The 13547-nt window shown below is 42.2% G+C and overlaps 1 protein-coding gene across 3 annotated transcripts in view; it reads left to right on the top strand.

Annotated features, from left to right (window-relative positions):
* The window catches only part of LOC118380719 (zinc finger protein 609-like), a 231931-nt gene that overhangs the window by 24683 nt on the left and 193701 nt on the right, over positions 1–13547 (top strand). The gene's annotated exons all lie outside the window — the stretch shown is intronic.

Raw genomic sequence — 13547 nt, 5'->3', positions numbered from 1 at the left:
AGACGCTGTAGAGGAGACGCTGTAGAGGAGACGCTGTAGAGGAGACGCTGTAGAGGAGACGCTGTAGAGGAGACGCTGTGACGCTGTAGAGGAGACGCTGTAGAGGAGACGCTCTCGCTGTGACGCTGTAGAGGAGACGCTGTAGAGGAGACGCTGTAGAGGAGACGCTGTAGAGGAGACGCTGTAGAGGAGACGCTGTAGAGGAGACGCTGTAGATCATTGGAAATTGACTACCTGCCGACGTGGCTGGTGAAAGACATTCATACCCTCCAATACTTAAATCTACCTGGATTTGGCAGGTGGCGGCTGTTTTTAATTTTATGCCCTAATTTCTTATAAAAACAGAAAGCATTATCATGTTTTTTACGTGTTTTTAATAATATTAAAAATATATATAATATTATTTGTATTATCACAGTGGCTAGTGGATCAAACAGTGAATTTCCTCACTGGTCATGTTAAATGAACACATGTAAACAATGACCACTTTGACAGCTTTACTTGTTCAACCTTCTATCTTAGTCTTGTAAATGTTAGTTTCATCTGTCAACGTTACACACGTTTTCTTAGTGTCCTTTCCATTACAGGTTAACCTGAGTGTGTTTTACTCTGTGTCTGGTTGACCGAACACCAACCCATACTGTTGGCTAATCCGGGGCCGGCATGAGGCAGTGTTTTCAGAGCAAACAGCAGCAGCACTCAGCATGTTTCCCAGGATTCCCTTCCCCCACCCTCAGAGCTGCTTGGCTCGGTGGACAGGACTGGGGAAGAATGAGGGACCTGTTAGCAGTGAGCGAGCTGTGTGCTTGGTTGCAGACTGTAGCAGTGGAAATGCCACTGAGCCTGTTGCTGTTGGTTTGCTGTAAGGCTAGAATAGACATTTTAAATGGATCTTTTCATCCCACATGTCTTAATACAATTCTTAAATTAGATTGGAAATAGCTCAGGCAGTATCAAGCGACTAGTAACCACAGTTTGCGATGTAGGCTGATTTCAGTTTTTCCATATTTCAAACAAAACCTTATTTTGACGTCAATTGGCTCATAACTGATTCTATTATTTCAGAGAATTACCTGCATTTACAGTCTCTTTATTGAACTTCACGGTATTTACATAAAAATAAAAAATATAGTCATTTAGCAGAAACTCTTATCCAGAGCAACATTTTCATACTTTTTCCTGTACTGGTCCCGAACCCACAAAATAATTTAGTAAAATCATATAAGGTGCTTTTGGTTCTATTGCTCATGGAACCCCTGCTGGCTTGCAGATCTCACGCAGCAAGCACCTTTTGAGCGGCTAACCATTGTACTCTACAGGTATCTGCTCATGATTTACACCTGTTTAACATGGATAGTCTTGTGAAATGCAGACTTAATTCGAGGGTGTTGATTTCAGAAGGTCGTCAACGGAGGGCAGAAAAACTGTCCATTTAGGCACAGCTTTTGTCTTACTAATGACCGCAGATTTGATGCATTTAAAAAAACAACTTTTTAAATCAGGCTCTTATGATGACCTGTAATGACTCAGATTTGGTTTGAAAGAATTATCCCACACCTGCTTTTCTCTTGGCATGTCATCCCTTTTCTGCCCTAAATTGCTGTTTTGGAATTGCTGCCTCTTTCGCTACAGATTAAATGTGCGAGTGATAGATTGGCTTAACTCGCTCATTCATGGTGACAGTTTTCTCCTCCCTCCAACCCCTGTTGAAATCCCCTGTGGGGAAGGCAATTACATGCTTCCTCTGAACTAGGTCGCGGTGCGGCGAGGGTGGAGTGGCTGGAACAATGCACCGTAGGAGGCCATAAACACCACAGCCCTCTTGCTGTTTGTTATTTTTTATTTTCATTTCTCCCTCTCCTATTTTCACTGGACATCATGACTTTTATTGATTCAGACCACATCTGTTGACCGGTGGGAATTATTTTAAATGTATTTTTAATTGATTTGACATTTCATGTGTTTGGCCACCCACTGAATGCTATTTGCTTCAAGTGATTTACCAAGCAGAGGTGAGGCAGATCGATCCTCAGATATTGCTCTTATTGTTGTCTGCTTACTTTTTTATTTTTAAAGGATGTAGGATTGAAATATGACGGAGCCTTAATGTCATCTGTAAATGTCCCATATGCTACATTTGTCAGTACTCTGTAATACAATTTGATATCAGGGCTTCTTGTCATTCCTTATCTTTTCCATTGTGATCCTTACTCTGATTCATGAGTAAGCTTGCTTAGCAATAAATAACTGAGTAACAAGCCAATCCCTGCAAGTCTGGTGAATTAACATTCTGTGAAAGCTTAGCCCTAATGTCAATTCTCTTCATTTGGTCAGATTGTTGACTACAAAACCTCATTATAAAGTTGGCAGACGTACGTTCCTGGAGTACGAGGGGAAAATGTTTGCTGACCTCTTATATTCCAGCCAGCTACAGCTAATATTTGGCTGTACTTGGCCTATGGTTATGCTATATGGTTGTGCTAACCCGTTTGCAGTCCCTTTAGCTTTGCTAGCTAGCTTGCTGGTTAGCTATAGTAGGTAGATGGCTATACAGGCTCAGCTACTGCCATCAAGTTGTCATCATAATCTTTCCACTGTTAGCAGAATGCTTACTGGGTTCTAAAAATGGTGGTGGAAAAGGGAATCCGGACACCATGTGGAGACCCATTTAATTGTTTAAAAAGCAACACTACAGCAATCACGTGTCCGCCGAGGGAATGCTTACTACTCAGCCGGCGTTTAATTTTTGACCTCTAACACGGGTGTTCATTCTATCTTGTGAATTGAAATAATGAGAAATGAAGTTGATTTGGGTTGCATATGGCCTCCACTAGACACCACTGGTTATTTTACTAAGATTTGTGAAGTCAATAATCTACTAGGTTTTTTTTTTTTCAAGCACTGGTAAAGTTAGCAATTGGTGGGGGTTGTGGGCGTTGCAAATGATGCCTTCCTGTTGGCTGCAGACAATATGTGGTATTATTTAAGATATTCTTTGAGGAGGCAGGGCTTCAGATTTTTTTTTTTGGAAGATGGGCACAGGGGTCACCTTAGCTTAACCTCTTGCCCCTACCTGGCACGCAGGCGTCCCATCTAGAGCTCTGGAAATGCAAATGCGCTACGCTAAATGCTAATAGTATTAGTTAAAACTCAAACGTTCATTAAAATACACATGCAGGGTATTGAATTAAAGCTACACTCGTTGTGAATCCAGGCAACAAGTCAGATTTTTTAAATGCTTTTCGGCGAAAGCATGAGAAGCTATTATCTGATAGCATGTAACACCCCAAAAGACCCGCAGGGGACGTAAACAAAATAATTAGCATATTCGGCGCTACACAAACTGCACAATACAATATAAAACATTCATTACCTTTGACCATCTTCTTTGTTGGCACTCCTAGATGTCCCATAATCACTATTGGGTATTTTTGTGATTAAATCGGTCCATATATAGCCTAGATATCGATCTATGAAGACTGTGTGATAAACGGAAAAAAATAGCGTTTCATAACGTAACGTCATTTTTTAAAATTCAAAAAGTCGACGATAAACTTTCACAAAACACTTCGAAATACTTTTGTAATGCAACTTTAGGTATTAGTACACGTTAATAAGCGATAAAATTCATCAGGAGGCAATGTAAATTCTATAGGTTGTCCGTCTCGAAAAAATGTCTGGAGAGAGCTCGACCAAAACATCCGGTCGGAGACCGGAGGGAATCGGTTCCCTTGATTTGGTTTGACCAAGAATCAAAGCTGAATCAAATGACAAGACTCTAGACATCGTGTGGAAGCTGTAGGCACTGCAACCTCGGCCTCATTTAATTCGGTTCACTTTGAACAATTCCTGGAAGTAGCGCAAGGATATTTATTTCCATTTTCAGTGATCAGGTTTTCCTGCACTTTTCGATGAAACGCACGTTCTGTTATAGTCACAGCCGTGATTTAACCAGTTTTATAAACGTCTGAATGTTTTCTATCCACACATACTAATCATATGCATATACTATATTCCTGGCCTGAGTAGCAGGGCGCTGAAATGTTGCGCGATTTTTTAACAGAATGTTCGAAAAAGTAGAGGGTCGACTTAACAGGTTAAAGAAATCTGCATTTTCTAAACGCAGACCATCCCCAAAAGTAATTATTTATCATGAGAAGGGCCATAAACAGTAACTACTAATGCTGCATACTCCAAGAAAGGTTAAAATCTCACCCTTTCTGGTAAAAATAGTTCTAAATTGCTGAGGTGTTTTTTTGAGGACACAAGCACACTGTACAAATATTATGTAAATATGAAGTATTTGAGGTGTTTCCTATTCAAAAAAGTTGAATAAGGCTTGAAATGACTCACATTTGTTCTAAATCTAGTATAATCAATTTATAAAACAACTAAGACTTCACCTTCTTTACAACTGTAAAATGCATATTTGTATATTTAGTGTTAGAAAATGTGCATCTTCTCTAAAGTTCTTGCTTGGCTTCCTGAACTCGTTAGGAACTCACCTTCCATCTCATATTAATATTGCCCATCTATGACAGGCAGTGTTTTTTTTTGTTTATTTGAGATTACTGTCTATGAATCGATCTCAATGTGCCACAGTGACGAAACCACTCTCTCCTGCTGCGTTTACAATGTAATGATTCCAGGTATGTTAGTGGCTGTGATGAAGGGTTTCCTCAGGCGTTGATTGACAGTCAGAAAAGCGTCCTCCGAAACATGACCCAGGCAAGCCGCACTGCTTAACCCGGAAGCTAGCCGCACCAATGTGTCGGAGGAAACACTGTACACCTGGCGACCGTGGCAGCGCGCATCGCTCGGCCCGCCACAGGAGTCGCTAGAGTGCGATGGGACAAGGACATCCTGGCCTGCCAAACCCTCCCCTAACCCGGACGACACTGGGCTAGTTGCGCGACAGAGGATCTGTTGGTTCACGGTGTCAAAGGCAGCGGATGGATCTAGGCGGATGAGAACAGAGGAGACAGAGTCAGATTTGGTAGTGTGGAGAGCCTCTGTGACACATGGTAGAGCAGTCTCGGTTTTTGAAGCCTGACTGGCTAGGATCAAGAATATCATTCTGAGATAGATAGCAAAATAGTTGGACAGGGACTGCACGCTCAAGTAATTTGGAAAGGGGAAAAAAAAGGGATTTACCGGTCTTCACAGGGATCGAGTGTTGTTTTCTTGAGGCAACTCTAGCCATTTTGAAGTCAGAGGGGATGCAGCCGGTCAGGGATGAGTTGAAGAAACTGAGGAATGGAATGTCTCCAGAGATTGTCTGGAGGAGGGGATGGGGTTGAGCGGGCAGATTGTTCTGGAGGAGGGGATGGGGTTGAGTGGGCAGATTGTCTGGCTGCTGGACATCACTAGTCGCAGGATTTCATCTGCAGAGAGAGGGGAAGAAGAGGTCAAGGCGTAGTGAGTGGGATCGGTGAACTCAATAGGCGGAGTGAATGAGAAGCGGATGTGGTAAAAGTTTCCTAGAGTTACAGGCAGAAGCTTGAAGTTTTGTGATAGAAAGTGGCTTTTGCAGCCGATACAGAGGAAGAGAAGGTATACAGGGAGTGAAAAGGATGATAGGTCCTCTGGAAGTTTAGTTTTCCTCCATTTTCATTCAACTGCCCACAGCCCTGTTCTGTAAGCTCTCAATTAGTCACTTCAGCCATGGAACAGGAGGGGGGAGGAAAGGGGACAGTGAGTCATATGATGTGGAAAGGGAGAAGAGTAGGGTTGAAAAGGCTGGAGCAAAACTGGAGCAAAAAGGATTTAGCCGAATGGAGAGAGTAGTGCAAGAGGAGCAAAGATTGCGACAGTGCATGACCATTTGGTTAGGGACTGAGTGGTTAGGATTGGAGGAAAGGGAAACAATGTAGTGATCAGAGGGGGGTTGCAGTGAGATTAGTTGGTGAACATTCTTTATTAAGTATGAGGTCAAGCTTATTGGTTGCCTTGTGAGTGGGAGGGGACTGGGAAAGGGTGATGTCAAAAGAGGCAACGTTTAAAGAATTGAATCGAAGGCAGGCATTGGGAGGTTGAAATCGACCAGTATGATGAGTGGTGAGCCATCGTCAGGAATTTAGCTTATTAAGAAACCGGCCACTAGTGGCAACAGTGAGCAAGAATATTTAGGTTTTGCTAGAGCGTTGTGGGTGGTGGATGGGTGTAAACATCTGCCTCTGGTGCATGTTCAAATCCAGCAATGAAGTCATTTTTTTTGTTTTAAGCCTATCCCAAACATTAACCATTTACATTTTACATTTAAGTTATTTAGCAGACGCTCTTATCCAGAGCGACTTACAAATTGGTGCATTCACCTTATGACATCCAGTGGAACAGCCACTTTACAATAGTGCATCTAAATCTTTTAAGGGGGGGTGAGAAGGATTACTTTATCCTATCCTAGGTATTCCTTAAAGAGGTGGGGTTTCAGGTGTCTCCAGAAGGTGGTGATTGACTCCGCTGTCCTGGCGTCGTGAGGGAGTGTGTTCCACCATTGGGGAGCCAGAGCAGCGATCAGTTTTGACTGGGCTGAGCGGGAACTGTACTTCCTCAGTGGTAGGGAGGCGAGCAGGCCAGAGGTGGATGAACGCAGTGCCCTTGTTTGGGTGTAGGGCCTGATCAGAGCCTGGAGGTACTGAGGTGCCGTTCCCCTCACAGCTCCGTAGGCAAGCACCACGGTCTTGTAGTGGATGCGAGCTTCAACTGGAAGCCAGTGGAGAGAGCGGAGGAGCGGGGTGACGTGAGAGAACTTGGAAAGGTTGAACACCAGACGGGCTGCGGCGTTCTGGATGAGTTGTAGGGGTTTAATGGCACAGGCAGGGAGCCCAGCCAACAGCGAGTTGCAGTAATCCAGACGGGAGATGACAAGTGCCTGGATTAGGACCTGCGCCGCTTCCTGTGTGAGGCAGGGTCGTACTCTGCGGATGTTGTAGAGCATGAACCTACAGGAACGGGCCACCGCCTTGATGTTAGTTGAGAACGACAGGGTGTTGTCCAGGATCACGCCAAGGTTCTTAGCGCTCTGAGAGGAGGACACAATGGAGTTGTCAACCGTGATGGCGAGATCATGGAACGGGCAGTCCTTCCCCGGGAGGAAGAGCAGCTCCATCTTGCCGAGGTTCAGCTTGAGGTGGTGATCCGTCATCCACACTGATATGTCTGCCAGACATGCAGAGATGCTATTCGCCACCTGGTCATCAGAAGGGGGAAAGGAGAAGATTAATTGTGTGTCGTCTGCATAGCAATGATAGGAGAGTTAACCCTTAACCATTCAGAGTTAATACCTAACCTTACGATTTCGAAGTTAATGCCTAGACATAACCTTAAACTCTTCAAAATTTGCCATTTGTAACAACTTTGAAATTTGACGTTTGAGAAACACGGATGAACGTCTAATTACAAAATTAATTTTTCTGTAGTCGTATTATAAGAGAACTAACAGGACTGCCCGAGAGAGCTCCTGACAGGCGTGTACTATGATGCATTACGTTTGTTGGAACCTCTCCAGCTTGCTGATTAAAAAAAATAATGATTCATTTAAAAGTTTGACTTTGAGTCCCTGGGGGTAATTTCCACGACAGCTAGTTGGGGCGATACATAACAACTTTAAGTTTGAGTACAGGTGATCGCATGGAATTCAAATGAGGAGGTGGACAGATGAGGGAGTAGTCCTGTGCCAACCACCGCGACGACCAGATTATGAGAGAGCAGCTGGAGTAGGGGTGATCATGTCTCTGTCAGGGACGAAAAGTCTAGGGACTGAAGGGCAGCGTCGGCTGAGATTAACTCTACGTTCTTGACCGCAGATCGACAGTTCCAAACGCTGCCAAACATTCTAATTAATTCATTTAGAAGGGTTGCAGAGTGTCTGTAAAGCCGACAGGGAGAGGAGTGAACAGATATAAAAAATAAAAATAAACACACTGTTGACAAAGCTACAAAAGAACATAATGAAATCATCGGAAAATAACTAGGTAAGATTACCTTCCTCTCTGTCCTTCCTTGAATAACTCAGCAGAACAGTCTTTGTTTTGGCGATGTTATTCGTGTTGGCGACGAGACATTCGTTCATTCGCTTACAGCTGCCACTGAGAAAACAGGCGAGACTGAAGTACAAACACTAATTGCCTAGGAAAGATGAAGAGCACATCTCCCAGTACTAATTGCTGATTGCCTAAGAGAGGAGAAACCACTCCCCCCCAATACAGCTACTGATTACCAAAATAACAGTCACAAATTGCCTTGCCCCTTAATCCTGGTTATTGTGTCAACAATCAGCTGCAAGTTATGAGCAGTGAGCAGTTCAGTTCACACACCAAGTAGGCTACTGGGAAGACAGACAGCATTCTCCCTGGGCGTCTATAGTTTTGTTTATTGTTAGTTCTCAAAGATGATCTTATTTTAAAATATATAAGTCCATTTATCTTTTCTTTATACTTTATTTGTGGTTTAAGTTTACACTGAATATGTTTTACCATCACGAAAATGTAGTTTTATTTTCAAAACTATTTTCACAGAAATGCGCCGCTGCTAAATGCATATAGGGGAAACACTGCTTTACCAGAAATTAGGCTGGCCCTCTTTGAAGTCACGTAGGTCGATTAAAAAAAAAAAATATATATATATATTATTATTTTTTTTTTTCATTGCTCTGATTTGATTTATTTATAAAGCTCTCTTACTAGAACTCCCTCCGTACCTAACATCATGTATAACCTTTAGACGTACAAGTTAACATCAGTGTTAGGGAAGCTACCAATACAATCAAATTTGATTTGATTTAGGCACAATAGTGGGATTTGCAGGTTTGCCTTCAAGATAATAGTATGTCACTGACAGTGATGCAAATAGTAGAATTATGACATACTTTTATTTTGAAGGCCAACCGCAAAGTCCACTGTTGTGGCTAATCCTTATTGTGGCTAGCTTCACATAGATGGGTCGGACCACCATTAATCAAATAGGAACTGTCTTATAAATTACGGTTATATTTTTAGATGACACCTAGCTATGTAGTTAGCTAGCTAACTATAGCTACTGAAACAGTTTGTCGCTTTGCTATGTATTTGGGGAAGAACATCGTTTGCATCCATGAGCGAGCTAGCTTTTTTATTTTATTTTTATGACCAGAACTGTAGGTGCGTGAGACAACTTTACCAGCATCATAGCATACGTATCGATGAATCGTTGTGACATATGAAATACGAGTGATAGTGTAATCAATGTGTAATAACTACCTAAAAAATTTATGAACGTGTTAAATTATTGGGACGTGCAGTCGTATTCAGGTCCTGATTGGTCAAAAAGCTTAATTGACACGTTAAATAGTATCTTTTTTGACACGCAAAGAGCCAAACGGCGTTCCATAGAAAAGAGCCTAACGGAGTTCTATAGAAAAGACCCAAACGCAGTTCTATAGAAAAGACCCAAACGGAGTTCTATAGAAAAGACCCAAACGGAGTTCTATAGAAAAGACCCAAACGGAGTTCTATAGAAAAGACCCAAACGGAGTTCTATAGAAAAGACCCAAACGGAGTTCTATAGAAAAGACCCAAACGGAGTTCTATAGAAAAGACCCAAACGGAGTTCTATAGAAAAGACCCAAACGGAGTTCTATAGAAAAGACCCAAACGGAGTTCTATAGAAAAGACCCAAACGGAGTTCCATAGAAATCCTGGTTGAGAAAGAAACGACTGAACAAATGAACAACGAAACGGCAAGTAAGTGAAATAAATAGGTTTTGATGATGTTTTACTGGTAATGGGGACATACGCAAATGCCAACAAAATAACTTTTTGGTGTGTGTGTAATCTTAACTAGGCAAGTCAGTTTAGAACAAATTCTTATTTACAATGACGGTCAAACCCGGACCTTAGACCGCTGCATCTGTGTGTGTGTGTGTGTGTGTGTGTTAACTATTTAACTGTACTAGAATGCTTAAAAGTCCACTAAAATTGTAAATATCGGTAATCGGTATCGTTATTTTTGACAATGACAATATCGTCATTGGCCAAAAAATGTCATATCGGTGCATCACTAGTACTTAGTATATTGGGAGACAAAATACGTACCCGCTGTCTACAGACGTACCTATCGTTTCAACTTGTCGAATCACAATGCTCAACAGTGGGCGACAACTTCATTTTTAGCCAATCGCAGAGCACGAACTTCCTCATGGGGCAACCGACAGTAGTGATGGGGAAAAATAGGGCGCTTTACCAAGCTAGCTATCTAGGAAGATATACTGCCAGTTCACTTGCTAGCCAATGTTAGCTTAACGGTTAGCATTCCCGTTTGGCAGTAGCACAACATAGCTAGCTAGCTAGCTAGCTAGCTAGCTTCTCCACTGACATTCGGTAGTTTAAGGGCAGCTGCTTCATTCAAAAACGAATCAATTTCATTATAATGTTGCTAGCTATGCTAGTTATCTAGTTGTGGCCATCTGGCTAGTATCAACAAGGGCTTTCTACAAAGCTAGCAACAACATTGGCACATCTTGCTAGTTAGCTAGCTAACATTAGCTATCTACAGTTGTCACAACCCAAACAAGCTACTGCCACCCTTTGAAGTATTTAATCTGGGATATGTGAACAACAAGGTTAACTGCCTACACTCTGGGCAGAGGTGCTAAGTACGTATCGGCAGTAAGATTTCTCGGTGTGTCTTGACCCTTAAGTTGTAAATTCAGTTCATGAGGATTTTCTCAGCCTTGATGCACCCTTCACTTATCTGAAAAGCTCACACTATTCTGACTCTATCATTGTTTATTTGGCCAGCTGCGTGTTGTTTAACATACCGCCTTGATGAGAGCGGAGTGTGTTTTGTTATTAAAAAGCTTCGGCGTTTGGCTACATAATCACCTTTCTCTTGTTTTCTTAGCTTGTATGTAGCCCACCTGATGTAGCCCACCTGATGTAGCCCACCTGATGTAGCCCACCTGATGTAGCCCACCTGCCTAGCATTCTTGTTTGATGCATGACAACGTGAACATGTATCCAATGCCTTTGGTATTTAGAAGAAAATGTACCTACATTTTAGTTTTTTTTTTGGTCAGGTAGCAGACGCTCGTATTCAGAGTTAGTTAGTGCATTCATCTTTAGATAGCTAGGTATGACAACCACATCTCACAGTCCGAGTATAACAAGAGCTGCAAACTGCCGAACAACTTAGTGAACACTTAGTAAATCTGGCCCTCAAGGTAAACCGAGATGGGGGAGAGCGTCTACTTCATTCACAGTCACGTGGTAGGCTAATTTCCAGCGGGTCTGTTTTATTCTTTTTTTAGCTAACGCTTTTCACTGTCCAGTCCGGCATTTATGCTTATAGGGTTTACAGGTGAATGCCAGCCCTCATTAGGACTGACTAATGGTTGGTAGAGCATGGCGCTTGACTAACTGACTGACTAACTGATTGACCACCCATACGTAGAATGATACACACATGTGACTGTAAGTCTTTGATAAAAGCGTCTGCTAAATGGCATATATTAACTGATTATTACTGACTAACTGACTAACTGACTAACTGACTAACTGACTGACTAACTGACTGACTGACTAACTGACTGACTGACTGACTGACTGACTAACTGACTAACTGACTGACTGACTGACTGACTGACTGACTGACTGACTGACTGACTGACTGACTGACTAACTGACTGACTGACTGACTAACTGACTAACTGACTGACTAACTGACTAACTGACTAACTGACTGACTGACTGACTGAATGACTGAATGACTGACTGACTGACTGTTGAAGGAAGGACGAAAGTGAAAATGTGCCTATAGGCACTAGGCTTAGACTGACTCACTCCTATAAGCACTAGGCTTAGACTCCTGACTGGCTTAGACTCACTCCTGACTGGCTGACTCACTCCTGAAGGAACAAGGCTTAGAAATCCTATAGGCACTAGGCTTAGACTCATACTCACTCCTATAAGCACTAGGCTTAGACTCCTGTAGGCACTAGGCTTAGACTCACTCCTGTAGGCACTAGGCTTAGACTCACTCCTGTAGGCACAAGGCTTAGACTCACTCCTGTAGGCACTAGGCTTAGACTCACTCCTATAAAACTCTACATATTGAAGCTCTTGTACGCAGAGCACTGAGCAGAACAGAGACCTGTCTCATTTATAAATCTGTGCTGGTTCCTGACTTGCTTCTCTTAGGTCGCTATCATACCCTGTTCCATTTGACAGGTGTGAAAGCATTTGTTAATCCCCTTTTGAATCAGATAAACCTAGACTAATGATGAGTGGCAAGGGTACAGTACATTCCAAAATGGCTACTCCATACTAGTCACTTGTTTGTGCTTCTTTGAAAGACCGCTTGTCCCTCAACACTCAACAGCCCTGCCAAGCAGCTGAGAAAGCTGACCCTTTTTTTTTTTCTCTCTTCCCCGTTGCGTTTTGTGAAAGCAGCTCGTGCTGGGATAATGTGTTGTTGGGAAGGCTGAGACCGCTGTGATTTTCCATCTGCGCTGGCCCGTTTGTTGAGAGATGTAGCACATCTTTCTGCGCCAGAAGGTCTTTGAACAGGGCAGCCTCTCTCTTGCACCGAGGTGTAACGTATGCTGTGCTGGGTGCCCCTGCTTGACATGTGTGTGGCAAATGTCAAAGTTTCTGTTGAGCCATTCTTGTTTTGACATGGCAGTGTACCAGTTTTCTCAATGACTGTGTTTATATGGACACTTTCTATTGGAATAGGTTTCTGAAATCAATTTGGAGTTGCTTTTGGACATTTCCATGTAAAAGGACCCATGACCACCGATGTGAAGTTTTATAGGAGCATATCAAATTGGGTGTCAAATTTAATATTTTTTCCCCACCTTAAAAATGTAGCCATACGTAAAGGCTTTGATTTCTGGATAAACCGATGGAAAAGGGGTCTTTTTTAGAAAACATCAACCAGGAAAAAGTCTTAAAGGACATAAGAAATACATCAAAACACAATATTGAAGTAAAGACCCCTGCCAAATAATATCAACACCTACAGTGCTTTGCAAAAGTATTCAGACCCCTTGTATTTATTCACATTGTGTGACACAACGGGGGATTAAAATGGATTTAATGGTCTTTTTTGGTGTTTTTTATTATATATTTTTTATAATAAACATTGTAGTGACTCCACAATAATGACACATAATAGTGAAAATAATATACAGAATAAAATATTTCTAAATATGCATCTTGTAAGCAACATGGCACTAAAGTAATACTGCAACAAAAAACACAGCAAAGGAAGACTTGAAGAATGCAAAGCCTTATGTTTGGTGCAAATCCAACACATCACTGATTTAACTGTCTCCTTTTATTTTTAAGCATGGTGGTGGCTGCATTATGGTATGGCTTTGCTTGACTTCAGCTAATACTGAGGCAAATTGTTTTACCAGGATACAAATAAACGGGATGGAGCTATAACCACAGGCAAAATCCTAGAGGAAAACCTGCTTCAGTCTACTTTACACCAGAGAAAAACCACCTTTCAGCAGGATAATAACCTACAACACAAGGCCAAATCTACACTGGAGTTGTTTACCACCA

This window comes from Oncorhynchus keta, chromosome 26 (assembly GCF_023373465.1).
Source record: "Oncorhynchus keta strain PuntledgeMale-10-30-2019 chromosome 26, Oket_V2, whole genome shotgun sequence".
Classification (NCBI taxonomy): Eukaryota; Metazoa; Chordata; class Actinopteri; order Salmoniformes; family Salmonidae; genus Oncorhynchus; species Oncorhynchus keta.
Note: the sequence above shows the minus strand (reverse complement) of the source record. Positions and strands in the feature narration are given on the sequence as shown.